This window comes from Herpailurus yagouaroundi, unplaced genomic scaffold (genome assembly GCF_014898765.1).
Source record: "Herpailurus yagouaroundi ecotype Mexico unplaced genomic scaffold, PumYag 28, whole genome shotgun sequence".
Lineage (NCBI taxonomy): Eukaryota > Metazoa > Chordata > Mammalia > Carnivora > Felidae > Herpailurus > Herpailurus yagouaroundi.
The window spans coordinates 105979189-106005901 of NW_024412376.1; the positions used below are offsets into that span (position 1 = coordinate 105979189).

At 43.7% G+C, this 26713-nt stretch overlaps 1 protein-coding gene across 4 annotated transcripts in view; it reads right to left on the reverse strand.

The window, feature by feature from the left end:
- SHROOM3 (shroom family member 3) overlaps nt 1–26713 on the reverse strand; it is a 329233-nt gene that overhangs the window by 175112 nt on the left and 127408 nt on the right. Inside the window, exons 1-2 of one of the 4 annotated variants that reach the window (XM_040480720.1) lie at nt 10376–10634; nt 5546–5671 (exon numbers count right to left, since the gene is read on the reverse strand). The exons of 2 other annotated variants lie outside the window; for them this stretch is intronic. The gene's annotated coding sequence lies outside the window, so the exon portion shown is untranslated. Of the gene's footprint in view, nt 1–5545; nt 5672–10375; nt 10635–26713 lie in introns of those variants that run through there. One more of the 4 variants, XM_040480711.1, reaches the window with a different exon arrangement.

Genomic DNA, 26713 nt, shown 5'->3' on the forward strand with positions numbered 1-26713 from the left:
AAATTAGGCCAAAGGGAGTGGAGCCACCAGACTTTAACTCCCTGTCAAAGGCACTTATATATCTGAAATCTAACCATTTTGCTTATGAAAAATATACTTTTCAATTGGATACAGAGCCATTTTAGGAAGGACCGGGCAGGGCTATCATGTGTTTTTGTCTGAGACAAATGATATTGTCTCCTTGCTCGCAACTATTCTAGGAGAACATGGCCCTGCCCAAGCCTTCACTGAAGGGATGAGGCTGGACCAGCTCGCCCCTGGCTACCAGTTTGTTGCCCATGGTGCTTGGAACTGGAGCCCAGAGGCTGAGTTAACCAGGTGAAGAAAGCTCAAGATCTGTGAGGGAATCTGGAGTAGAATCCAGCGACAGCTCTGTGGTGAGCCAGGGCCACACATAAGCCCATATGAAGAACAGAAACCCACAAGTCTGAGAACATGCATCAGACAGCATTTTGTTGCTATTATTGAAAGTGATACAAGTGACATTGGACCCACAAAGAAATTGAAGCACAAATGGGAACTTCTTGGGAAGGGCAAGAATGGAGGTGGCCTCAGGGATTAAAAACTATTGTCAGCTTTTCCCTTCCCCTATCAGGTACTACCGCTGTGTGTGTGTGTGTGTGTGTGTGTGTGTGTGTGTGTGTCCCCATCATATATATATATATATATATATATGTATATATATATATATATATATAACTTTTTCTATAGAAATAGGATTCTTAAATGTGTGTGTGTGTGTGTGTGTGTGTGTGTGCGCGCGTGCGCGCACCCTTCTTCCTCACAGATGTAATTCTGTTTCAGTTGCAATATCAGATGACCATGTATTCAGGAAGGTGGATCCTTCCATAGCCCCAAGAGATAAATCATTCTTGATCTACACCAATCATGGCATTCTGACTTCATTGCCAGTTATTAGTCTATTCATGGGCATAGGACACAACCCTAGCTAATGAGATCTGACTCAAAGAAAAATTTGCAGGAGGGATTTTGGAAATGCATTCTTCATTCTTGATAAAATACACAAAACTGAGACTCCTTCCTGCCCTTGGACAAAATTGTGTGAGTATATGATGCCTGGAGCTGCAGCAGCCTTCTTGTAATCATGAGGGGGCAAATCTGGGGATGAAAATCATCATGCTAAAGATGGTAGAATGGAAAGAGATGAGCCTGGAGTCTTGACGACATCACTATGCCATTCAATTAACCGTGGAACCACGTTTTCCAGGAAGCTAGTCTGCAAGAAGAATAATGGAACTGATGTTTAAAGTGAACTAAAATGAGGGACTATGCAATCCAGTGAGAAAGTGAATAGCTGCCTACTTGCCAAATCATAACAAACGCTAATGGTTAGTGTTCTCTTACCACGTGTCAGGCAGTGTTCCAAGTGCCTTAGACGTATGGTCTCATTTAATCTATACAACAATGCAACCAATAGATACTTTCAGTATTTCCTACTTTTCAGGTGACTTGATAAGGTCCAGAAATAGTGAATAATTTATCCAAGGTCACAAACTCAGCAATGCCAAGGTGGGAACGCACACTAGGCTTCTGACTCCTTCTGACTGAATCATTTGGTTAAACCTAAAGAGTTCCTGGCTTCCTACAATTGGATTTCCATAAGCTTCTTTCATATCTGTGCAAAGAACCCCTTTTTTAAAAAAAAATTTTAATGTTTTATTCTTGAAAGAGACAGAGCGAAAGAAAGCAGGGGAGGGGTAGAGAGAGAGGGAGACAGAATCCAAAGCAGGCTCCAGGCTCCGAGCTGTCAGCACAGAGCCCAACGCAGGACTCAGACTCACCGCAAGGTCATGACCTGAGGTGAGTTGGACACCCAACCGACTGAGCCACCCAGGCACCCCTAAAGAACCTTTTTTTAATCCGAGCTGGTATGAGTGGGTTTATGTTCACTGTACCCAAATATTCCCCCAGGCACTGGCATTGGCCAGACTCAGGCTTTCTTTCTCCACCCCATAATAAGTCTGTGAGTCTCAATATCCATATGTTAGATGCACTGAGTCCAAATCCCGCATTAAAACTCTGAGTCAGAGGAATTCATGGTTCCCTGGTTTGTCCCCTCCCCAATTCTCACGTGGCAGGTGTGTCTGAGGGCACAACTTTTTGGGGGAGCGCACTTTTTTTTTTTCAACGTTTATTTATTTTTGGGACAGAGACAGAGCATGAACGGGGGAGGGGCAGAGAGAGAGGGAGACACAGAATCGGAAACAGTGGGGGAGCGCACTTTTATGGGCACTACTTCCAGTGGGATGTGACTACTAACATGTCAATGGACACCTGACAAGGGATGCAACTGTTGACGCTGGTTCAAATAACTGGCCTATTAAACCCTCACGTCTAATTGTACCTGTTTTGTAACCTCAAAATTTTTGTGTTAAGTGACAGCCCACAATCACATATGTCTCTGTAGCTCCGTGCGATCAGGAAGGCATTTCTATGGCCTTCCTACTGTTTATTCATGTCACACCCTCACTCCCTCACTCATTCAACAAATATTTGAGTATCTGCCATGCCCCAGGTACTATGCTAGGCACTGGGTATCAACAGGTTACATTCTCTGCCCTCACAGAGGGCAATAAAGTGTAATGATATGCCAGATCACTTGTTTCTCTAATCCACAGGACAGCCACGACAAATGAAAAAGGCACACAGGACCAGACAGAACATTTTGTGGTCATATCCAATGTACGAGTTAAGAGTGCAGACCCTGCCGGCCGACTGCCTGGGTTCAGTCACAGCTCTGTCACTGCGTGACCTTGGATAGAATAGTTACTGAACTGGTTATATCAATTATATAACGATTAAATGGGATTAAAAGTGTAGCTGTGTTCATAGGGTAGTTATGACAGCATTTTAATAAATCATGTAGAACAGAACAAGTATAATACAAGTGTTCGTTCAATAGAAAAAATGAGCTGTAGCCTGTTCCACCCACTGATCATAACTTAGCAACTTTGCAGCAAGCAGTAGTGCTATGACAACATGCTCACCTCAGAATCTGCAAATGGAACATAGCATGGTCAGCCCCGGGGAGGACCGGGACTCCAGACGCCAGGACCAGGGCACCGCTGCAGGAGTCTGACCAGCCTGGCCACCCCTTACCAAAGTAAAATAGAGCTTCTACAACCAGTTGTTTCTTGCTCTCAGAATCCCCACACTAAGATGTTGGTGAAAGAGAATTTGGGGTGCCTGGGTGCTCAGTCAGTTAAGCATCCAACTCGATTTTGGCTCAGGTCATAATCTCACGGTTGGTGGGATCAAGACCCACAGCAGGCTCTGTGTTGACAGCACAGAGCCTGCTTGGGATTCTCTCTCTCCCTCTCTCTCTGCCCCTCCCCCACTCATGCTCTGTCCGTCTCTCTCTCTCTGTCTCTCAAAAATGAATGTTAAAAAAAATTTTTTTTAAAGAGAGAATGTAAGGTGACTTTCCTGCAGAGTTCAGTTTTCAATAAGTAGATCTTAGAAGAAAGGAGAACCACAAATTTGGAAGAAATTTTTGAAGTCAAGCTGGAGTCCAAATGTTGGACAACCCCTCTGACTGTTGGTTACCCATCCTCTCCCGGAACATTTCCATTGATGAGAATGTACGTTTTTAGAGAGCCTTTCTCTTTATTGCTCATCAAGTTGCTGTCAAATTTTTTTCTTTAATTGTTTCCAAACCATTTATTTTGGTTCTGGAGCAAGGATAGCCCCAATTCTAAATGGTGGTCTTCAAATGCCTGGAGAAAAGGTTTCCCTCTTTTCTAATTTCTGAGCTCGTCATCACTTGACGTGAGTTATGACCCATATCCTTCAAGTTCAAAGGAGGACATCAATGGAATCTAGACACTCAAAGGTGTGTCCGGGAAGGTTATTTTGAGAGGGGGTTCTTGAACTGCCTTTGAAATCCAATCTTGCTTCTGGGCTCTGGAGAGAAGGAAAAGACCCCGATTCCTCATTTTCATTATATCTGCAATACATTCCTTCCCTCCTCAAATCCTGTGGCCTAGAGAAGGGTATTGACATCAAAACTCAAACATGAGTACATTACAATAGCATATGAATTCAGTGGAATTCAATAGGATTTTGTAGCTGAAACTTAAGCCAAATGTCTCAAAATACACCTGTCCTTGGAGAGTATGGACTTTGTACTTTCATAATAGAAACAATGGTTTGGCTGAAACAAGGCCAATTTTTATTTTTTATTTATTTATTTTTTTAAGGCCAGTTTTTAAAAAGTACACTTTTCCCTCTATATGTGTGAAGATATAGAATTGGGACCTTTTTAGGTGATAGAATTGAATACTTAGGGAGCCAAGCTTGAGAGTTTAATTCTCTTAAGAACAATCGGTTTTGATCTCAACAAAGCTGTCTTCTGTGTGCTCACATCATCCTGTATTTAAATCCCAGGTAGCAGTAATAATAAACAAATGGACAATTGCTAACCATTATGGAAAATTTTCTATGGCATTGGCACTCTGCTAAAGGCTTTACACAAATGATTTCATTGAAACCTGTCAACAGAACAGCTCAGTGAAGTAAGTCATAGGGTTCATTCAGAGGAAAAGCCAAATGCCTTCTGGTGGCCCAGAAGGCCTTGACCTCTGTCCCTCCTTACACTGGCCTCTCCTCTTCCTCACACAAGTCCTTTATACTTTCCTCCCAGGGCCTTTGCACCTGCTGTTCTCTCTGTTTCCAGCTCACCATAAGCCTCGTTCTCTCCCCTCCTTCAAGCCTTTTTTCAAATGTCACCTTGGTGGGGTCTTCTCCAACATCCCTCTAAGAAACGGCAGTATCCCTCTCTGCCATGATATGCCTATCATATATCACACTTCCCTGCTTTATGTGTTTCCATGAAAGTTATTTTATAATCTTCAACACAAGTCACATATTTGGGGGTTTGTTACCTGTCTCCCTTGACCAGAACGTGTGCAAAAATTTTTGTCTACATTTGTTCATGACCCTAAACCCAGCATCTAGAAGTAAAGCTGGCACATGGTAGGTACTCCATAAATATTTACTGGTTAAATTTTTTACGTGGGGCAATAGGCACAGAGAGGGTAAGTGGTCTGGCTTTTTATATATAGAAAGAAAGACTTCCTAGGAACCCACAGTCCAGATGTCCATATCCATTTCCTTTGACCATCAGGGGCAGTACATCAGATCTGAATAATACTTCATGAGTCGAAACACACACCATCAATCAAGAATATAAAGAAGTGTTTTACGTATGTTCTATATTCAAGAATGGCATATACGTACGCCTGTTGGACTATCTTGCGACTCCCCTGGGACATTTTACTTGGTAAGACTGGAAGGACATTTTAAAACGTCAAACTGAAAACGGAAGAGGATATAAAGTTCTCATGAAAATATTTTCGCAGGGTTGTACAACGGCAAGAGTGACGGCCTGTAATCCTCCTTCATAAATGCCATTCACATTCAAGGATTGTTTTCCCGAGTGCCTTTTATGTGATTACATTTAACCTTCCACACAATGCAGAAATCCAATTGGCAGATGAGGAACATGCTCTAAGAGGTTGCTTACCTTCCTAAAATAGCCCCATAAGTGCCAGAACTTGGGATATAATTCTCTTGTCTCTATCTGGTGTACCTGCCCCTGTGGAAACAGCTGCTGGTTAGGCTTCAGGTGTTCGTCATTTTCCAGACTCTCCTATCCGGAGGAACAAACTTGGTTTTTGTGGATGGCTAATTTAATGCCTCATCAATTGAAAAATAACAAACGACAGACACTACTTCCCCTCTGTCTTTTTTAAAGGGCTACTGTTAACACAGATTCAAGAGACTCATATTGGAACACACATATGGTCACAGGAAAACTAGCATCTTTGTCTGAAGTTCATTTCACTAACTAAACAGCCAGGCTTATAAAGCTCACGTTATTACAGAGGGAAAAATGCAGCTGCCGACAGGGTCGTTAAATGCAACAAACACCAGAAAAATCTCAAAACACCGACCACTTTTTTCTGAACCATATATTTGCCAATTTTTTCTCCACGGCTTTGGAAACTGGTTTCCACCTCTACCCTTCTTCCAAAAAGAATTCTACCGTAGGCAAAAAATAAAAAAAAATTAAGACCTCAAAACCAAGTACAAATTGCTCATTTAAAGAGCAGGAATTAAGGATGTGGGGGCTTTTCTTCCTTAAAAGCTCATCATTCTGTAGAAAGAATCCGAATCCTGTCCTGATTCTTCGTGAGCAATGGAGCAGTTTTGGGTTTTGTGTTAGTTAATTTTAATTAAAAAAAAGGGGGGGGCACCATTCTTGAGAAGCTGTTGCTACGAGACTTCCTGAGCCTCAACAGATGGCCACAGAGCGGTTCTCAGCCCTGAGCTCTGTGCTGTGAAGCCCTCCACTCAGGCATACCATTAACATTCCTGAAATACCTTTGGAGGCGAAGCGGGCCAGCGCCCTCAGACTGGCTCACCCGCAGCTCCTGGGCTGGCCTCCCTTGTCAAGGGGCCCAGGCTGAAATCTGTTGTAAATGAATGATCAGGCCTCTCTAGGAAAAGGCCAGAGCAGAGAGGTTGCTGTCCTTCTCTGTTAAGGTTTGGACAAACATTAACAACAAATCCCTGGGGTCGTGAGCTGTTTGGGTGAGCACGTGGGCACACATACATGTGCACAAATACATGTACACATGTGTGCACATGCACATGCACGCACACCACCCCCCATGCCCCATTCACTTCCTTGTTTGTAAGCCCCTGACCCCCTCTCCCAGCCACAGAGTGATCCAGTTAAGACAGCAGCATATTTTTGGACTGAAGCATTTTTAGTGCCCAAACAGAACTGCTGAGCGAGAGGTTTAGGGCTTTCTGATTTCTCTTTTGACAGAAAGACAGAAAAGGAAGGTGCAGCGCATAGGATTTGAGTTTCTACATCCTCGCTAGTTTCTTGGTGCTATTGGACAAATCATTCCCTTTCATCACCTTTCTCTCTCTTCCCAACTGCCATGATGATACTGACCTACATGCATCAGATGGACGGATTAATGAGGCGTGTTTAATAAACAACCTAGAAACCACTGCATACATATCAGGTCAGTAAGACCAGCCTCCACTGCTGCCAGGGAAAAGATAAGGCAGGGACTTGGGAGACCGGACCTCGGGGTCCGAGTGCCGGGACCAACCCCCTGAAGGTCTGGTCTGGAATGCTGACCACAGTTATTGGAGGAAAAAGTCTCCTGGTAGCTTTATTGGTCACTGAGGAGCTTTGGTACTTGGAAAAAAACAAGGATTCTAAACAGCCATAGCTTTTCAGGGTGGGGCTCATTTAAATTCTATCCCCAGAGCTGTCGCTTTAAAACCGGGTCTGGACTGTACAAGAAAAGTCCTACTTAAAGTATCTGACGCCAGTGCTCACTGGATCACTTGACAGAACATCAGAGCAGTCCCAAGTTTCAGTTCACAGAAGTTTTTTAAAAGCTTTTTGCCCAATGATATCAGATGATAAGCTACAAATACCACACGGTCTCCATCATCTGACATTTATTTTTTAGTCCTGTCTGCCCAACTAAGAGGCCTGACACTGCTTAAGCTCCTGCCTTCCAAAACCATCCATTTGTCCTGAGGAATGGTCTCCCCTTTGTCTCCCAAATGTGAACATTAGGATTGCTGGAAAGGTGGTTTTTGTTTTTTGGGTTTTTTTTTTTTTTTTTTTTTTAATATGCCTTTTAGAGGTTTGGCCTAACAAGGAAGGCCATTTTTTCCCTATTAACCAGACATCAAAATTAAAATGAAGCTACCTATAGAGGAGTAGACATGAAAAGCTGCTTCTTTTTCCATGTGTCTGGAGCTAAGGACCCAGCTTGTTTGTCTGCCGCTGTGGCCACAGCCCGTTGAGCAAAGGGAACTTTCACCCAGCTGTTCTGGCTTCTGAGCTCACAGGCCTGCCCAGCTTAGCAAAGTCAGGGGCAAAAGGCTGAGATCAGGGCCGTTCAGAGGGAGGGAGGGAGGGAGAGAACAAGAGGGGGAGGGAGAGAGGCAGCTGACGTGGGCAGCTTTCATTTGCATAACTGAATGTTTCAAGCAGAGCCAATGGGACACACAATGTGTGTCTGGGAGGGGGAGGCTGAGTGTGCTCTATTATGTCCCATTGTGTGTTGTCCACAACACCAGAAGGGACCTTCACCAAGCTGCACTGGAGGGAGTCAGGCAGGCATTCCACAGTTGTAGAAGGGATACTTTTAAAAATTGTCACCGGAGAAAAAATGAATTTAAGGTATTAATTCCCTGTCCCAATCTAACTCTCTAACGCTATTGTTCTTGGGATGAAATGTATGCGTGTGTGTCTTAACAACTGTGTTAAATTACATATTTGGGGGTCCCCGAATACTGTGCAGATATGTACAATGGCTTTCTATGTGAATGTGAAATGTGGGGTTTCCATGACTTCATTTTTAACCAAAAATAAAGAAGTTTTTCGACTAACTCCGTCTGCCTGTCTGTACCTTTTTAAATCACGGGGGTTTTTATGAATAGTGTTTTGTGGGGATTTTTTTAAAGATCATGATTAGAGCTAAGATAATATTTGTCCTCCTCCATACAAAAATGACTTGTCCTTGCCCCAGGAAATCATCTTTGGTTTATACACACTCTAGGTTGTAATTCCTAAGGGAAGGTAGATTTTTGAAATTTAAATTGATGCTGAATACACAATATTTATTTAGCTTTCCAACATCCATTTCTCCTTTAACTCCCTCGACATTTATAAATTTACTTGGCATCTACCTCTACCTACCAACCAATCTAATTTTTCACTTATCATCAATCACCTGTGCTATTTGCACACACATAATATTTAAAATGGGGTGACCACACCCCACCCCATGGGTAATGTTATTCTTGATGCTTTCATTCACCAAAGCAGTCATTTTTAGTACTTATATTCAGTATTACTACTGTGCTGAATGTATTAGAGGAAAGTGTTTTTAGAAAAACAAGGTAGCTAACAGATGAGAAAGATGGAAATTTCCAACTGGCTACAAACATGGTAAGAAAAAGATCTATTTCAGGATAATTGACATAGCTTGCGAGGGAACGGTTTCTGAATGCTTGTCTGCTTTTCTACCACCTCTATCTGTACTCTCCATTATTGTTTACTACTTGAACAAATCATTCCGAGCTGGTGAATTAAGAAAGCTTTGTTTCATGGATGGTGTTTATATCTTTGGAGTTAATACAGTGGGAAAAGTAGTCTCAGAACCTCTTTGGATTTATAAGTGGACCTTCACCCACTTGTAGAAATTTCTCATTAAAAATATCAAAATCAAAGGGAAAATCACTTCCTCCCTATCACAACAAAACAGGCCAGGGGGTAAACACTAGTCCCAAGCCACTAGCCTTTTTGCCAACCTTGAATTAGTAAACCCAAGCATTATTACATGTATGCTGATAGCTGCCCAAGAGGGGAGACAGGACGGTCCCTGAAGTATCTGTCAATCAACTTACAAGGCAAATGAAATCAGGACAGACCTTAATATTCCTAAGCATGTCACTGTTGCTCGAATTTAGGTGCTTGAATTTAGAAACTGCCTTTTCCTCAAATATCAGGATGGGCGAAGCGAGCCAAGCAATACAATCAAACCCCTCACGGAAGTGAAATTCACTAATTCTACCATGTTGAACAAACCTTAGAAAGAAAAACTGCTTTCGTTATCGCAAAAGGAAAAGTTAAAGACAGCTTTAAAAATAAGTGGTAATTTGGGGCGCCTGGGTGGCGCAGTCGGTTGAGCGTCCGACTTCAGCCAGGTCACGATCTCGCGGTCCGTGAGTTCGAGCCCTGCGTCGGGCCCTGGGCTGATGGCCCGGAGCCTGGAGCCTGTTTCCGATTCTGTGTCTCCGTCTCTCTCTGCCCCTCCCCCGTTCATGCTCTGTCTCTCTCTGTCCCAAAAATAAATAAACGTTGAAAATTAAAAAAAAAAAAAAAAGTGGTAATTAGAATCAGATTATAAATTCTGGGGTTGCATCATTGAAAGGAGCCAAGATAGTCAAACTGACTTTATCTTATTGCATGAGCTGGCATGTGTATTTGCTGGCCTTGATTAAAAGTTACTTTATTCTGTCATCACTTGGGCATCTCATCAAATAGGAAGGAGTGCACAGTGAGGTGTCAACTGCCTGCAAGGGTCACAACAACTTGTCGAGTACCCCCCTCCCCATTTAGATCTTTATTTATGCCTTGGGACCACTTTGCCAACGCTTCTGACAGCCGAATAACATAGTGATTTCATCATAAAGGTCTAAACTAAACAACGACCCTGCCTCTCTTTCATTTACCTTCCCAATACTGGCATTTCTGTCGAGATCAATGTAGAAATAATGTCGAGAAATATCTGGTTTAAAATGGACTTACCTTAAGGACGTCTAGGCCGGCAGGTCCGTTGTCCTCAGTTATCTGTTGAACACCTCTGTCCAGCATGACACTGGGCCATGCTGGCCTGCCGAGGGGGCTCGGTGGCTTGGGGGGAAGGTGACCTAGAGGCACGATTCTGGCATGGAAAGAAGCCACGGGCACCAGCCCCAGGAAGGCCAGAGCTAAGACACAGGTGTTTGACACCACCGAGGCACCTCTGCTCGGAACCTGCAATCAAACGGCTGCCCTGATTAGGCAAGTACAAAAGGCAGTTCAGATTACTACCCTCCTCCCAACCAATCGCCAGCCAGCCTGCCTGACAGCAGCAGGCCCCCTGTCGTAAGGGGAAGTACGCACGGCCAGAACCTGAGAACCGGTTTCTACGGCGGCGGCGGCGGCGGCCAGGTCCCGCATGCACTCCCGCCCTGCACGATGGAGAAGCTGTTTGTCAGACTGTTGTAAGGAGAGCTTGTGGTAACTGGCAAGCCATCTCCTGCCCTTCCCCAAAGAGTGTCTCTCCAGGTCCTTTGACCTATAAACACCACGCACCCTGAGTACAAAGTGAAGGTAAGGAAGAATGAATGGCTTTGGTAGCTTTAACCACTGAGTGCCCCTGTCTGCTCCCTCCCTCCCCTTGCGATTCTCCACTAGGGTTTCTCTGCAGCTGCATAAGTTCAATTTTTAATTAGTTATGCTTTGTGCAAGCAACAGTTTCTCATAGAAACTAGGAGAAGGCAAGGGAGAATCAAATAAGAAGAAAAATCTTTCCACGGCTCTTGTGTCCAGCAATAAAATTCAATATTGTAAAAATCACCTCCGACAGAAAAACGTATAAACACAGTGCTTATAAAGCAAAACAATGACATTACAGCACTGCGTTTTAAAATTCAGCACAAGTGAAGTGCCATGGAGGTCACCTTTGTGGATGGAGTCCTAACAGGTTTCCTAAACTACAACCAGCTAAAGGAATTTTGCTTGAATCTATCATCTGAGCCTCTGAGGCCACAATCCTTTGCAGTTGTATGGAGAAGTAGTGCTTGATTCAAGTTTTGGTATTTGCCCCAGACTGTACGGGTCAGCTTAACAGTAACCATAGACACAAAGAGAGAGAAAAGGAATAGCGCACACGGAAAAAGCCAGTCTTCAAGTGTGTCTGAGTGCGCGGGTATGTAAATGCATTTTCATGTTTACAGCTGCTGTGGTGGGAAAAAACAAATTATAGGATCCACAGCTAATCTGTAAACCTTGCTACAAACTCGTAAGAAGACTTTTACATTATTTTTTAGGTGTGGAAAAAAAGAAGAGGGAAAGGGAGCATGCCCCCAGAGACCTGCTCGCGCGTGCACATGCACACACACACACACACACACACACACACACACACACTCAAACAACAGAAGTCTGAAATCACAGAAAGCATTACAGTCTAAATACAGTAGTAATCTCCATTCCAGACACCAAGAAAGTCGAAAGAATCCCTGAAGGTGTTGTTACATTTCAAAGGTGAGACTAATTTTATTTAAAGACAGTTCCTGTATTAACAAGAAGGGCTGACTCTCAGAGACAGCTCTTGAATTCCAGAGCTATTTATGTATCTATACTGTGAATTCTAAGGAAATAGGATTGAGGCAAGTGCAAGATGGGAACAGTGGTCAGGATGCGGCAGAAAATCATCTTGCAGAAGACAGACATCCCACTGGATCATGTACCACATGCTTCATGTACCACATGGTTCTTCCCAAAGTCACCAGCTATCCTCTTAAGAAGGCAAAATCCTTATCCCAGTTTTGTTTTCCTCCCCTACTCTATAACCTCCCCAAACACCACAACTGAATTGCACGTCCTTCCGTCCTAGGCTACCCCCACAAAGCCAGAGGTCAAGAGCAGCCGGGCCACAAAATTCATTTTGAATGTGTCAAATTTAATAACCTCCTGCCGCTGACCAGGAGCTTGCCTCCACAGCACAGAATGACAACTGGCTACTCTTGACATCTGTCTATCACAATCACCCATCTAATATGGGAATGCCATTCCCTCAAATGGCAGAACACTCAACAATGGTTTAAACGAGCCAGATGTCTCCTCCCTCTTCATTTCACCAGCGTTTTCCTTCTAGTCCTGCTCTGCCCAACCCCAGCTCACTTCAAACCCACTCTCCTCTAACTTCGCTGTGGCAACATCTTCAACAGATTAGTGGCTCCAGGGGACTGTGGACATTGTGTAAGGTCTTCATGGCTGCTTTGTTACATTAGAAGAGAAGATTTCTTCATGCGATTCTTTACAGAAGCTAAAACAAGCAGGCAAGTAAAAGAAAAAAATATTACTGAAGCACTGAATCACCTGCCTTTTGACAAATTATGAGATGAGTAAGAGAATTGCTGTTCTATTTACAAAGAATGGAAACCTATGTAGTACTAGACTGAACCACATTAAACTGTTGATATTTGACCACTTTTGGTCTACCGCAATAGCAATTTCATGTGAGTCAACCTGTAGTTGAACTACAGCTAAGTACTACACAACTAGTCGATAGTTACTATGTTGCATTCTCTAATCATCACCACAATTCCATAAATACTACAATTATTGTTACAGCTTCACAGATGAAGAAACGGGGGGCTTGGGGAGGTTGAGGAATATGTTGAAAATGTCCAGCTCACAAGCAGCCAAGCTGGGATTCACACTGTGGCAACGTGACTTTTCAGAGCCCACGCTTTGAACCACCAACCTCCGCAAAGGAGAATCTGAATTCTGATTTTGGTATTCACTTAGCTTCGTGACCCTGGACCAGTTACTAAACTTCTCCAAGCCTCCGTGTCCTCTCCTTGGAAATAGGACTGATAATAGAATCCATCTGACGTGAGGACCAAACACAATAATTAATGTAAGTAAAGCACTTAGCACGTTGTCTGGCCCTCGGGAAGAGCTCAAATGTTACCTAATAGTAGTGGTATGGGCGGGATGATCACTCTCCCACCTGCACCAGGACCAGAAGGGAGACAGCACACGGTGTGTCCCCATCACCCTTTGCCATGGTCCGGTGGCCACTCATGGGCAGAAAGACAGTGGAGTCTGGGGTCCTTCGGTCTGGAAGTGACACCTGTCATAGTCAGCACACATTACTTCGGCGTGTAGGAAGTTCTTCACACAAAAGCGTACACCAGCTCCCCCTCATTTAGAAGAGAGAGCACCCATGCCAGGCCGGCCCCTCACAGACGCCCCTGGTAAAATCTGCTCTCAGCCCCGTCTTCTATTTCCTGCTTACTCTACTTCAGATTTCTGTTGAGAATCTGAAACCCTTTCACAAACACCTTAGACTTCTCATTCATTTCCTACCTTGCTTCTTTGGCAATCAGCAGTACAGGGTTATGCAATCCGTGTTTGAAGACACATTGATGGTCTAATCTAGAAGCAATGCTATGGAACCCAGAAGGCGGAGGTTGGGCTCTCCGTTCTGGTTCTGCCACTGGCCTGCTAAGTGACCTTGAACAAGCCACTTATCGTCTCTGGGCTCTAGTCCTCACTCTAATCCTAAGGACATCACTAAGTGTCCTTCCAGCACTAATGTCTGCGGTAAAGAGAGAATAAAAGAATACTAGATGTGGGGCGCCTGGGTGGCGCAGTCAGTTAAGCGTCCGACTTCAGCCAGGTCGCGATCTCGTGGTCCGTGAGTTCGAGCCCCGCATCAGGCTCCGGGCTGACGGCTCAGAGCCTGGAGCCTGTTTCCAATTCTGTGTCTCCCTCTCTCTCTGCCCCTCCCCCGTTCATGCTCTGTCTCTCTCTGTCCCAAAAATAAATAAACGTTGAAAAAAAAATTAAAAAAAAAAAAGAATACTAGATGAGATTTTAAAGGAATACGGGATTTTTATTCTTCCTTTTCTCTAAAAGCTAGTACATCTACTCAGGGACACCCTATTTTCTTCTGTTTACCTTTTTATTCCACATTTATTTATTTTTTGGGACAGAGAGAGACAGAGCACGAATGGGGGGGGGGGGGGGCAGAGAGAGGGGGAGACACAAAATCGGAAACAGGCTCCAGGCTCCGAGCCATCAGCCCAGAGCCCGACGTGGGGCTCGAACTCACGGAGCGCGAGATCGTGACCTGGCTGAAGTCGGACGCTCAACCGACTGCGCCACCCAGGCGCCCCTGTTTACCTTTTTAAAACCAAGCCCACAGGCAGGAGAGTTTTATGTTACTCTCGATAAATCAAGATAGAGAGCCTTGACCTCAGAATGCCAGATTTCCACTGGTATTTTTCCTTAATGATTTGCACATGTCCCTGTGGGGTGCAATTTGCGGTTAGAAATGGGGATCTGTGGAGAAAAAGCCTCACAACATAAAGTAGAAAATGTGGTTTCCTTACTTATTTTCAATTTCTTTTTGGCTATGAATCATAGTTACACTGTTCTCCAGAAGTGTAAGTTAGACTCATCCATGTGTAAGGTATTTGATTGCCTGGCACTTAGCTGCCAGGCCTTATATTTTCATGATATGCTCCAGAGCTCAAAGTACTTTTTACAGAGTATGCTTTCATTTTTATATTATTTTATTTTTAATCTTTTAATTTGAGCACAGCTGACACACAATGTTACCTTAGTTTCAGGTGTACAACCCAGTGATTCAACTTCTCTCTATGTTGTGCTACACAGAGTATGTTTTTAAAAATTAAAAGCTTGTCCTCAATACTCCCAGGAGGAATTGAAAGAATTTTATGAATGGAGGCGATAGAAACAATCTCTTGGCCTCTGGCCCGCTTTCTTTTCACAGAGCACTCACCACCTTCTAACATACTGTGTAACTTATATACATATCGTATGTATTGTTCATTTCCTCTGCTCACAAGAATGTCAGCTTTGCAAGGGGAGAGACATTTGCTTTAATCGTGGCTGACTCCCAAGCATCTAGAGCAATGACTGACATATAGTGTATATTCAATAAATAAATTAAACTTTATAAAGTCACGTAAATAATTCAGGTAGAATTAGTACCCTGCACATCTCACTTTTAGAAGTCACACTCTTTCAGGGTGCCTGGATGGCTCAGTTGGTTAAGCGTCCGACTTTGGCTCAGGTCACGATCTCACAGGTTGTGGGTTCGAGCCCCACAGTGGGCTCTGTGTGACAGCTCAGAGGCTGGAGACTGCTTCAGATTCTGTGTCTCCCTCTCTCGCTGCCCCTCCCCTGCTCGTGCTCTGTCTCTCTCTCTCTCTCAAAAATAAATAAACATTGAAAAAAACTTCTTAAAAAAAAAAAAAGGAACTCACACTGTTTCATTAGAAGGAAGAGTAGGTCACACTGGCAAGGATAATTATGATGACCAAGGTGATGATGATGATGCGTGAGGCGAAAAAAGTAAACTTTTGTGGAGTTCAGAATTAGTTAAGCTCAGCTCTGCAAGTTCCCACATAGAAGTTGCAGGCTAAAAGAAAACTGGGCAGGGAGCCTAAAAAGAAACTTAATAAGCTCAGTTTCTCTTTTCTAGCCCATTTTTGTTTAATTTCATGGGAAATTATCTTTGCTGGAGAACTCCATGTGTGTCTAAAGGAGTCAGCTCCTTGAGGACACTTTAAGGAAAGCGGACACGCCCCCAGCTGAGCCATGCTCACTTTGTACTTCAACATTTTTTATCCCAGTCTGACCGCACACCAACATCAAGGTTGATGAGATCATGCCTGTAGGCCTCTGAGAGTCATAAAAGATGTCAGTTAAGTCCAAAGTATTAATACACAATATCTTCCCGGTATAGTAATTGTAGGACAGACATAAACCAGAAATCAGAAGGCATGACATTTTTCCACTGCTGGTCTTAATCATGCGAGTCACACTTTTCAATTTAAATTCTGAATCTCTTGTGCTCCCTTTGACCTTAGGGTCTAACACGCCAAAGGAACATGTCAGTCCTGTTCATTTTTCTCTCTTCCCATTCTCTGGTTCTTTGGGGAAACCTAGGTATTTACTCACAAGAATGTTAGTGGCCAGAAGGTAGCAAGGCACGGCCTTAAGCTCAGTCACACCTTCAAAGTCCCAACACCCCAGATAGGGAACCCCAAGTGAACATTTAGTGCTAAGAATAACAGGCAGAGGAATTACATTTGGGTTCACATTTTACCGTTGGGATGAAAAGAATTCAGAAGAAACAGCATCGTAGAACACAAATGACAGCATTATTGATGAGTCGTTTCAAGTCCAGGGAAAATTATACAGCTAACGTAAAAAATGAATGAGGTGTAAAGGTAACAGCAAATATCAGTTCCATTTACACACTTACATATGTACTTAGTTTATCAGCAGGGTGCTTACTATGTATCAGGAAGGATACTAAGTACTTTACGTATTTTGTTTTAACTTCCAATAACCCTACTTGGAAAGTACTATTATTATAATACCTACATTAGAGCTAAAGCATCTCAGGCACAGAGAGTAAAAACTTGCTCAAGGTGGGGCACCTGGGTGGCTCAGTTGGTTGAGCCTCTGACCTCCGCTCAGGTCATGATCTCCGGGTTCATGAGCTTGAGCCCCGCGTCGGGCTCTGTGCTGACCGCTCAGAGCCTGGAGCCTGCTTCGGATTCTGTGCCTCCCTCTCTTTCTGCCCCTCCCCTGCTTATGCTCTGTCGCTCTCTGTCTCAAAAATAAATTAAAGTTAAAACAAAAATTTTTTTTGACTTGTCCAAGATCACAACAGTAGCAAGTGGTGGTAACAGGATTTGAACCCAGGCAGCCCGACTTGAGAATATATGCACTTACACACTACTGTATATGTTAGACTCGTTATGACTTAGAAACGCGATGTGTACAATGTTTAGGAATTTGGGACGTTTTTCCAGCCAGCAGATTTCTCCTTAGGGAGAATATGCCATACCACCCCCAGCCAGATATCAGCAGAGAAGATCAGCTCAATGGCGCCAGCCAGCAGTAACGAGAGAGGCTGTCAAGCAATTAGCCTGACGATAATTTGGTATAATAAAACCGGCTTCAAACCATAATTTAAACAGACAGTGTGGAGAACATTTTCCCTTTCTCTTTCCCTATCCTCCATCTTGTGCCATAGTACAAAGAGGCAGTTTGGATCACAGTGAGGCTAGTGAACCCACATGCCTTGAAACGAAACGTGACAGGAGACACACAGGAGCAGGCAGTCAGCACCTTATGTAGGGGTTTTCACTCACTTGGCAAACATTTCATGAGGGCTCACCAGAGTGGGCACTGGAGAGGTCAGAGAGAGCAAGATGCCATAATTCCCTGCCTTAGTTTAGTATTAGAAAGTGTCAACCATCCCTCTCCTGGAAAAGACTCAGTCTGGACAAGGGGCTGGAGATGGAAAAAGATAGCTAGCCAACCTGGGTTTGGGTACCAGGCTGGCAAACTCAAATGCCTACTGGGCCAGGCAGAATAAATGGGCAAAATGGCGGGTGTAAGATCATAGGAAGCTGTGGGGCCCCACCTCACCCGAAATGGGTACACGGAGTTCCAAGCCGCTGCTTCCAGATCAGATGTTTTGCCAGAAGACAGAAAGCCAGATTCTTACGTAAAACATTCAGATTTTGAACACAGATGAAACAAATGTTTGCAGGCCAAATATTTCCACAACATGTAGTTTTCAAATTCTGCCGAAGAACTTAATTAAATTCACTGAGTAGCATTTTAAAAATAAATTTGCTTTCATAGTAGATTTGGAATATGTAGGCCTTCTGACCCTTATGGACCCCTCATTCAAATCATTTTTAAAATTTGTATTAAGATGTGTAGCATAGACATAACATAGGTTGTGTAATATGCACTAATCTTACACAAATGGTAAAAATGATAGTGAATATTTCCAGCTTCTGCATAAGGTTCCTTCTAGACTTTTCCAGCCCTCTACTTTTGACTTCCATTATTAATTTGTTTTGCCTGTTATTGCCTTGTTCAAATCTTAATCACAAGAAATTGATAACAGATTTAGTTGCTTCAGGTCTGAACAAAATAAAATTGGATTTAAACAAATGAAGGTACAACCAAAAAGAATCATGGTAAACCCAAATCAAGGAGTCCACTAACTTAGCCAAGGGCTTCTTAAAGTTCCACACATCTAGGGGCACCTGGGTGGCTCAGTCAGCTAAGCATCCGACTTCGGCTCAGGTCATGATCTCATGGTCTGTGAGTTCGAGCCCTGCATCAGGCTCTGGGCTGACAGCTTGGAGCCTGGAGCCTGCTTCAGATTCTGTGTCTCCCTCTCTCTCTACCCCTCCCCTGTTCATGCTGTCTCTCTCTGTCTCAAAAATAAATAAACATTAAAAAAAATTAGAAAAAAAATTTAGAAAAAAAAAAAAAGTCTCACACATCTATTCTTTCCAGTACCTAGCATTTTCTATGTGAATACCATATGCCAAGTATGCACTTGTCACTCTGTACAGAGTATCTCATTTAAGAATTACAAAAATCCTCTGAGATACAATTGAGAAAAAATCTATACCTACTGTACAGCTAAAGAAAACCAGACTTGCAGTAGGTTCTGAGCTAGATCCATGGCCAGTACAAAGGCAGGGCTGTTACAAAGCCCAGGTATTTATCCACCAGACTACAGAGCCTCCCTTAAAATTAGTAAATGGTGTGTTTTCTTAACGCTTCCCTGAGAGTGTGATACACTCCAATTCTTAACCAGGAGCATAATGAACCTTATTCAGTTTCGAATCTGACTAGGAATTCATGCTTCACATTATAAAGATTGGTAATGGTTGTAGATGTATTGAAAGCCAATGTTTATCATGTAGGTCCCACATGCTTTACGGACCGAGTCAGCCAGGAACCCCACAGATACTTTTATTTTTAAAACAACTGAATGAACACAGTAAGTAAATATGTATGTGTATATATAATGTGTGTGTATTACACATTGTGTGTGTGTGTGTGTGTGTGTGTGTGTGTGTATCAGCTACCTTTTATTAGCATATGTCCTACCTAGCTTTATTTACCTAATTTCCTGGGACTCATGAGAACAGTGTCTTGTACAAATGTAGTCCTGAGACAGGAGGCAGATTTGGATGTTTAAAGATTTTTCTCTTGGGAAATTTGTGCAGCATGGAAATGGGATTAGAACTTCCTATAAGAGGGGCTTCCTGGTGATGAGTGGACTGCAAAGGAATTGCAGAGAACTTGTTTTGAAGCTGTGTTCTGCGTAGCAGACTCATTGTTTTCACTTAGGAGCGGTTCTCATTAGTTTTTTAACAAGATTGAGAAAACATGAATTGTTTATAGCAAAGAATATTATTTTACTGGGTGCGCAACTCACATATATGTTTTTGGGAGGTGGGCGGGCATCTAAAGCCCCGTCATCTGCCAATACCAACCGTTCATGGCTGCCTGTAGAGAAGGCAGGCTTATTCACCTGAAACCAAGTGATTGGAAGAGTAGAACAGTAAGAGGACTTACGAGGCCTTCTATTCACACCAGTGGACAGAACTGCCAGGCCCTTCCCAGTGGCTCATCCTTTCGGCAAATGGGAAGAAGTTAAAGGCTTGCCAATACTTTTTAGCTACACGGATATAGGCCACTACGGATTCATTTACGCCCAATGCATTTTAGCCTCAGATATGCAAAAATTTCAAGTATATGTTACTTTTTATCTCAGTAGCCACACTGAGAGCAACTATCCTGTTTGACTCGCTTCTTCCTACATTTCGGGTAGCTCAGAAACTCAAGTAAGGTCTGGTAAAACACCCAGATTTCCCCAGAGCATCTGTTCCAAAATTTACATCTGAACTCTCAGATCCAGGATTATGTTCCATGGGCAACCTGCTGAGTTAGCCTCGCGACCTTTCCTCAAATCAATACCTGCTAAGCCATTTTTAACCCACGACTTTAATTTTTGCTTTAGTCGTGGTATTATTTTTTTTAATTTTATTTTTAAGTAAAATATTTTAATTGTGGTGAAATTCACATAACATGAAATTTACCATCTTAACCGTCTTTGAGGATGCGGTTCAGTGGTACAAAGTACAGCCCACCATCCTGTTCAGGATTCCTTTCATCTTATAGAACTGAAGCTCTGTAACCATAAAACAATAACTCCCCAGGCCCCTCTCCCCCACCCTCCAGGCCCTGGCAACCACCATTCTACTTTCCATATCTATGAACGTGGACTACTCTTCCCATAAGTGGAGCAGACAGTATTTGTCTTTTTGTGCCTGCTCGTTTCATTTAGCAATAACGTCCTCAAGGGTCATCCACGCTGCAGCATGGAATTTCATCGTCTTTAAGACTGCAAACTCCTTGTTTTTAACTGTAAAGTGTTTCCAGTTTATCTAGCAAGTTAATAAATCAACTAGATGGAGGAGGAGTACTTGTGTGTTTAATAAGACTTTAGGCTTGGATACCATAAGCGAAGGGGGTGATAAAATTTGTTGAAATGCTGAAAGCTGTGGTTCTTCACGGTGCATCAGAATCACCTGGGAAGCTTGGTAAACCACTGGCTGCTAAGCCCAAACCCTAGAATATCGGGTATAGTATAGTAGTATCTAGAGTGGGGCCAAAGACCTCGAATTTCACAAGAGTTCCTGGTCAGTGAACCATGCTTTTGAGAACTGCTGTACCCTATTGGGGGGGGGGGGGAGGTAAACCTGAAGGATTCCAACACCAAATATTTGCCACAGTGCAAGAAGGCTATGCCTCCCACCTAAGATAGGAGGCACAGAGCAGAGTAAGAATAGTGAGAAAGTCCAGTCCTTGCAATCCCAGGGTATTGTGGGAATGAAGCATAGAACGTGGCAAGTCAGAACAAAGCTGTGGGGACCACATCTGCTTTCGCCTGTCTGGCCTCAGGGAGAAGATGGCAAGCACAGGAGGTGAGTGAGGGGGATATTTAGGAAGCTGGGGACTCTTGGCTCCATCACTCCCTTTGAGGCTCTAGGGAAAGGTCACCGTGAGGAGTGCCTGGCCCACCTCAATTTAGGCAGACGTGAGATGCCAGCCGGTAGACTTGGAATGAGCGGCTATGAAGGTGTGAGATGATCCTGGGCCAGACCCCTGGGCTGGGCGTTGCTGAGATGGGGAACTTGGCAGACGCTGTGTCTGAAGCGGATGGGAACACAGCAGACTGAGTCTGCCAGTGGGAGTTGCTAGCAATCCCCAGGGGCAGGGCTCACGCCAGCTCTGAACACAGTGACCGGAAGACCATGGTCACAGCCAAGACACCAGGGGACAGCGTGCTCAAAGACCTACACTCGTTACTGCCCCAAGCCCTCAGACACTATTTTGGCAAAGCAGCCAGGCAGTTGAAACAAAAGATGACATCTGAGAAAGAGGGCAATGTATGTTAAGAGACTGAGCATTACCTCAAGGGACTATTCCAACCATTAGACCAGCCTAGCTTCTAATTTGGCTGGGATGAAACTTTATATTTTTTGTTTCCTTGCTAACCAGCAGGTATGAGTTTGTGAGGAAGACCAGATTAAGTTCTGACAGAGTAAAGAATCACAGTTTAAAAAAAATTTTTTAAATGTTTATTCACTTTTGAGAGAAAGAGAGAGAGAGAGAATCAGCAGGGAAGGGGCAGAGAGAGAGGGCGAGACACAGAATCTGAAAGCAGGCTCCGGGCTCTGAGCTGTCAGCACAGAGCCTGAGGCGGGGCTTGAACCCACCAGCCGTAAGATCATGACCTGAGCTGAAGTAGGAGACTTAACCAACTGAGCCACCCAGGTGCCCCAAGAACCGTGTTTGTGTTTTTTTTTTTTCCTTCCTGTATGTCTAAGTTATCATTTGACTAGGGTTGTTAGGTAAAATCAGGGACATACTTTTACTAAAAAATTGTTATCTGAAATTCAAATATAACTGGGCATCCTGCATTTTGATTCGCTAAATGTGTCAGCCCTGCATGTGACCTACTACGATGTGCATGCACGTGGCTTTTAGAACATCCCCTTGCCCCACTGCTTACTTCAGTCCACAAATCTCAATCGTTACACGGTCTCATTATTGCACCACTTGAGGGCAACTGCCAAAGAGTTAAATCCCAATTTGTGAATCCTGGGTTTCAAGCTTGTGTTATTATTTCAGAAACAGTGGAGTAGCAGAGAACTAGCTGAGCATAAAACTCCCCCTGTAGACAATCTACAAAGGGGCAAATTCAACCTGAGACATACCAATGGCTTTCTTTTCACTGTGAAAAGAAACATTCATTTAGATGAATGTCCATCCAAACATGGACATTCACATTTGAATTGTTATAATACACCTGTAAATGATTTCCAAAATTGTGAAATGAGCAAGCATTTCAGCTATTCCATGAGGATATATGATGTATCCTCTAACCCTCAGCTCCAGGGCACAGTTTCTGGCCACTCCTCAGAGCTGTGTCAGCCACACAGGCTGACATGGCCAAGGTCAGCCTTTTGAGGTTGAGGTCACCTTGTGCCCATGACTTGAAGGCTTCTAATGAGAAGACCCACCTATCTATCCATGGCTCCAGCCAATGTGTCACAGGGATAGCACCATATTGATTACCTGCAAAATCACTTTTAAAAATATGAATAATAGTTTTATTACTGCTATTTGGTATTAGGGTAAGATTATATTGTTCTCAAAAGACTTCAGCTGTTCTTAGCCATGTCTTTAGGGCTTGGCTCACCTCCAGCAAGGTTCTGAGAAAGGGAGAAAGGGAAAGGTAAGTTCGAATGAGGAACCAGGAAAGAGGTGTGGAGGAACGATTCCTAGGTGAGGAAAAATTTGAGCCAGACGGGGTGGATGTGCAGAGAGCAGTGGGTCCTGAAACAAGGAGATTCACTAGGGTGCTGGCAAGAACAGGGCATAAAGACAGATTTCGTCTTCTCTAGAAGCTGGATCAGACCTCAGTTGAGTCACTCTGCAATGGATGGAGTTTTCTAGGGCTACGTGTCAGTACTCATAAAGCTAGCACTTAAACCCAGCATTATTTTTCCACCATCTACTATGTGGGAAAGAAGTGATACATGCTCCATGCTCTCTTACAAAATGATCAATGTGCCAACATTTCCATATTAAACAAGTGTCATAACCATTTAAAAATTACAGAACAAGTTGTGATCGGAATCAAGCGGTGGGGTGTGTTGTTTTGGGGGAAAATAAAAATGTTGGGCTGTACTGATTTTTTTTTTTTTTAGTTTATTTATTTAGTTTGTGAGAGAGAGAGAGAGAGGCAGAGAGAGAGAGGGAGAGAGAGAATCCCAAGCGGGCTCCGCGCTGTCAGCACAGACTCCAACACAGGGCTCCATCTCATGAACCGTGAGATCATGACCTGAGCCTAATGAAATCAAGTGTCAGACATTTAAGCAACTGAGCCACCCAGACGCCCCTGTATTGATTTCTTAATAACCATAACCCACCCCCCCCCCCATCACTTCTCCCTTCTTGCTGTGTTGTTTCTCCCATCTCCATCTTGACTGGCATGTGAACTTGATCCCATCAAATGAGTTAGACAAGATGGGAAGGTTAATTTATTTAAGGGAATGCGAATCAACACTGCAGGGCAAACAAAAGACAGCAGTGTGCGACTGTCCTTAAAGCAAAACAAATGAAAGCACCAGCAGAATCAAACTGTGGTCACCCAGAGGCCGAAGAATCCACGTTGTTTCAGGGGTTTGAGCAATTACCGAAAACCAGCTCCTCTGAACACCTACTGGCTTAAACGTTGGGGCTCTTGTGTCAGACGGACTGGAGTTCAAATCCACACTTAATAGATGTGCCCCCTTGGCCAGGCTGCACAATGGAAAGTCTGGTTCCTGGCCTATTAAAGTAGCGTAATAATAACACCCATTTCATGGGTTGTAAGAATTAAATGGGAGGATGAAATGCTTGGAATAGTCAGAGCCAACAAGTGAGAGCTTTCTAGAATTTTTTATCTAAAGGCAGCAGGCAAACTGGTAAAGCAGAATTGATTCCTATATCTGATCTGAATTAATCCACATCTTCAGAACCTACTATGAATCTTACAAATGTGACTGCCCAGTTGGTCCAGTTCAACGACCTCATGTAAATTCAGCGTCAAGTGCCCCCACTCTTTTATCCTCTTTCCTTAATTTTGGAATGTTAATCCCAAGAAAATTTAATTCTAATACCACCCACGTCGTCTGCATTTAGGGGACAAGACAGGAGTGTCCATGAATTATTACACAAAAAGAAAAGACCTCTCACTATTGGAGGGCTGTTCCAAAAGGGTTAAGGACAAGTCAGCCTTTTCAGAACATTTTACAGAAAGGTCTCAAACTTAAATTTGCAACAATATGATGCCTTGTAAACTGACATGTTTGTAAAGAGGAAAAATGCAAGACGGATTAAATAAAACAAAACAAAATACTGTGGGTCTTAAATTCCTGAACATGAGTTTATTTTTCTGTTCGTTAGTATCTCGTAAAATGACCTGGAGTTTTTGACCTCTGCCCCTGACTTTGAGACAGTGATGGAAAGGGGATGACGAATCAAGAAGCAAAGGTTGAAAGGGCCCTTAATCCAAACACTGCTGGTCTCAGTAGGGATGCTGTTCAATGTTCGTGGGGCTGCAGCCCTGGGACGCACTTACCATGAATTCCCACAGACGAATGTCGGTCCTCACGCCTCACCAAGTCAGTACTGTTTTTATGAAGGTGTCAGATGTGAAACTATGTAAACAGAGTGACACGGAGGCCATTCCTGCCTAGTGACCTGTACCAGAAAGTTCTATTTTTAGAAACTGCCGCAAGCTGCTCTGCCCTTGGAAAGAAGGCAAGCCCCACATTCTTGCTATTTTGGAACATTTCTGTGCATTTGGGTTGTGTTCTGAAATGTCTGTCAAAGAGTAAAGAGAAGAACCATCCTCGATCTCTCAAGCTGAAAATCTGAATTTTGAATTTTACTTATATATCATGGCCAAGAAGGGGCAGGAAGCTAGTCTTTTATTCCAAGGAATAACCAGGGGATCCCATCCTTTTGGGTCTTCTGTGGGCTAAAGGGACAAGGGAAGATCATAGGAATGGCCGACGCAGCAGAGGGAAGCTACCGGCAAAGTTACCTGGCAAGTTTGTTAAAAAGCAGGCCTCCTCCCAACCCCTAATCCTGAGAGTCTGATTTAAGGAAGAGTACAGACATCTGCATGTTAAACAGGCAAACAGGTGATTTTGAGGCCCTTAAAGTTCACACTTTGAGGGTTGCCTGGGTGGCTCTATCGGTTAGGCATCCAACTTCAGCTCAGATCACGATCTCGGGGTTTGCAAGTTGGAGGCCCACATCGGGCTCTCTGCTTTCAGCCCAGGGCCAGCTTCGGATGCTCTAGCCCCGGGCTCTCTCTGCCCCTCCCCCACTCATGCTGTCCCCCCAAAACAAACAAACATTAAAGTTCACACATTGAGGGAAACCCGCTACAGGAAGAAGATAGGAAAGCATGCAAGATGCTGAAGAGTGAGAAGCGAAAATCATCGAATAAAACATGAACACACCAAGTGATCAGTTCTTTTCTGTCAGAAAGGAAAAGCCATACGACTGAGGCAGAGCAGAGCCCTGGCATCGGAGTCATTACATATGTATGCCCTGACACAGCTGGCTTGGTGGTAGGAAACTTGGCTTCTCCTCCTCGGCCTGTGTTTCTAGCCCGGTGACCTAAGGCTGAGTCCTTCCATTTCTGGGGCCGTCAACTTACAGAAAGTAGGCAGCAGTTTCTCCAGAATGACTTCTTGGGGGTCAGAAGAGGGGCTCTGCTCGTCCACTCCTAGACCAAAGTTCTTCTACGTCTACAGTCACAAGCAGGTCACCTCTTCCCCTTGATTTTTTTTCCTGACACATTGATTTCTGTCCAGTTTTGTTTGACTTTCACTGGCAGGAAACACAAGCCCCCATCCACCCCGTGTCCTGCTCTCTCACCTACATCTTCTGGGCTCTGGGGCAGAAAAATTGGGCTAAAAGCAGGGAGGAAATCACTTCTCTTTGAAAAAGATGGGGCGGGGGGAGGGTGTCTGGGTGGTTCAGTCGGTTAAGCATCCAACTCTTGGTCTCAACTCAGGTCATGATCTCATGGTTTGTGAGATCGAACCCTGAATCAGACTGTGCTGACAGTGTGGAGCCTCCTTGGAATTCTCTCTCTCCCTCTCTCTCTCCCCCTCTCTCAGAATAAATAAACTTTAAAAAAAAAAAGAAAGAAAAGGATGGGAATGCCTCCCCCTAACAAGAAGTAAGTAAGCAGCAGGTGCAGCATCTATTGGGTGACTATTCAGTGATTGGATAGGATTGCACCAAACCCAGGGCCACATACTGTTTTCCTTGGCATATGTTGTCTTTATTATTACAGCCTTAATACAAAGTAGGGACAATTGTCTTCACTTCCCAGAGGAAAAACAAGGGAAGTAAGAGGGGAAAGTCAGT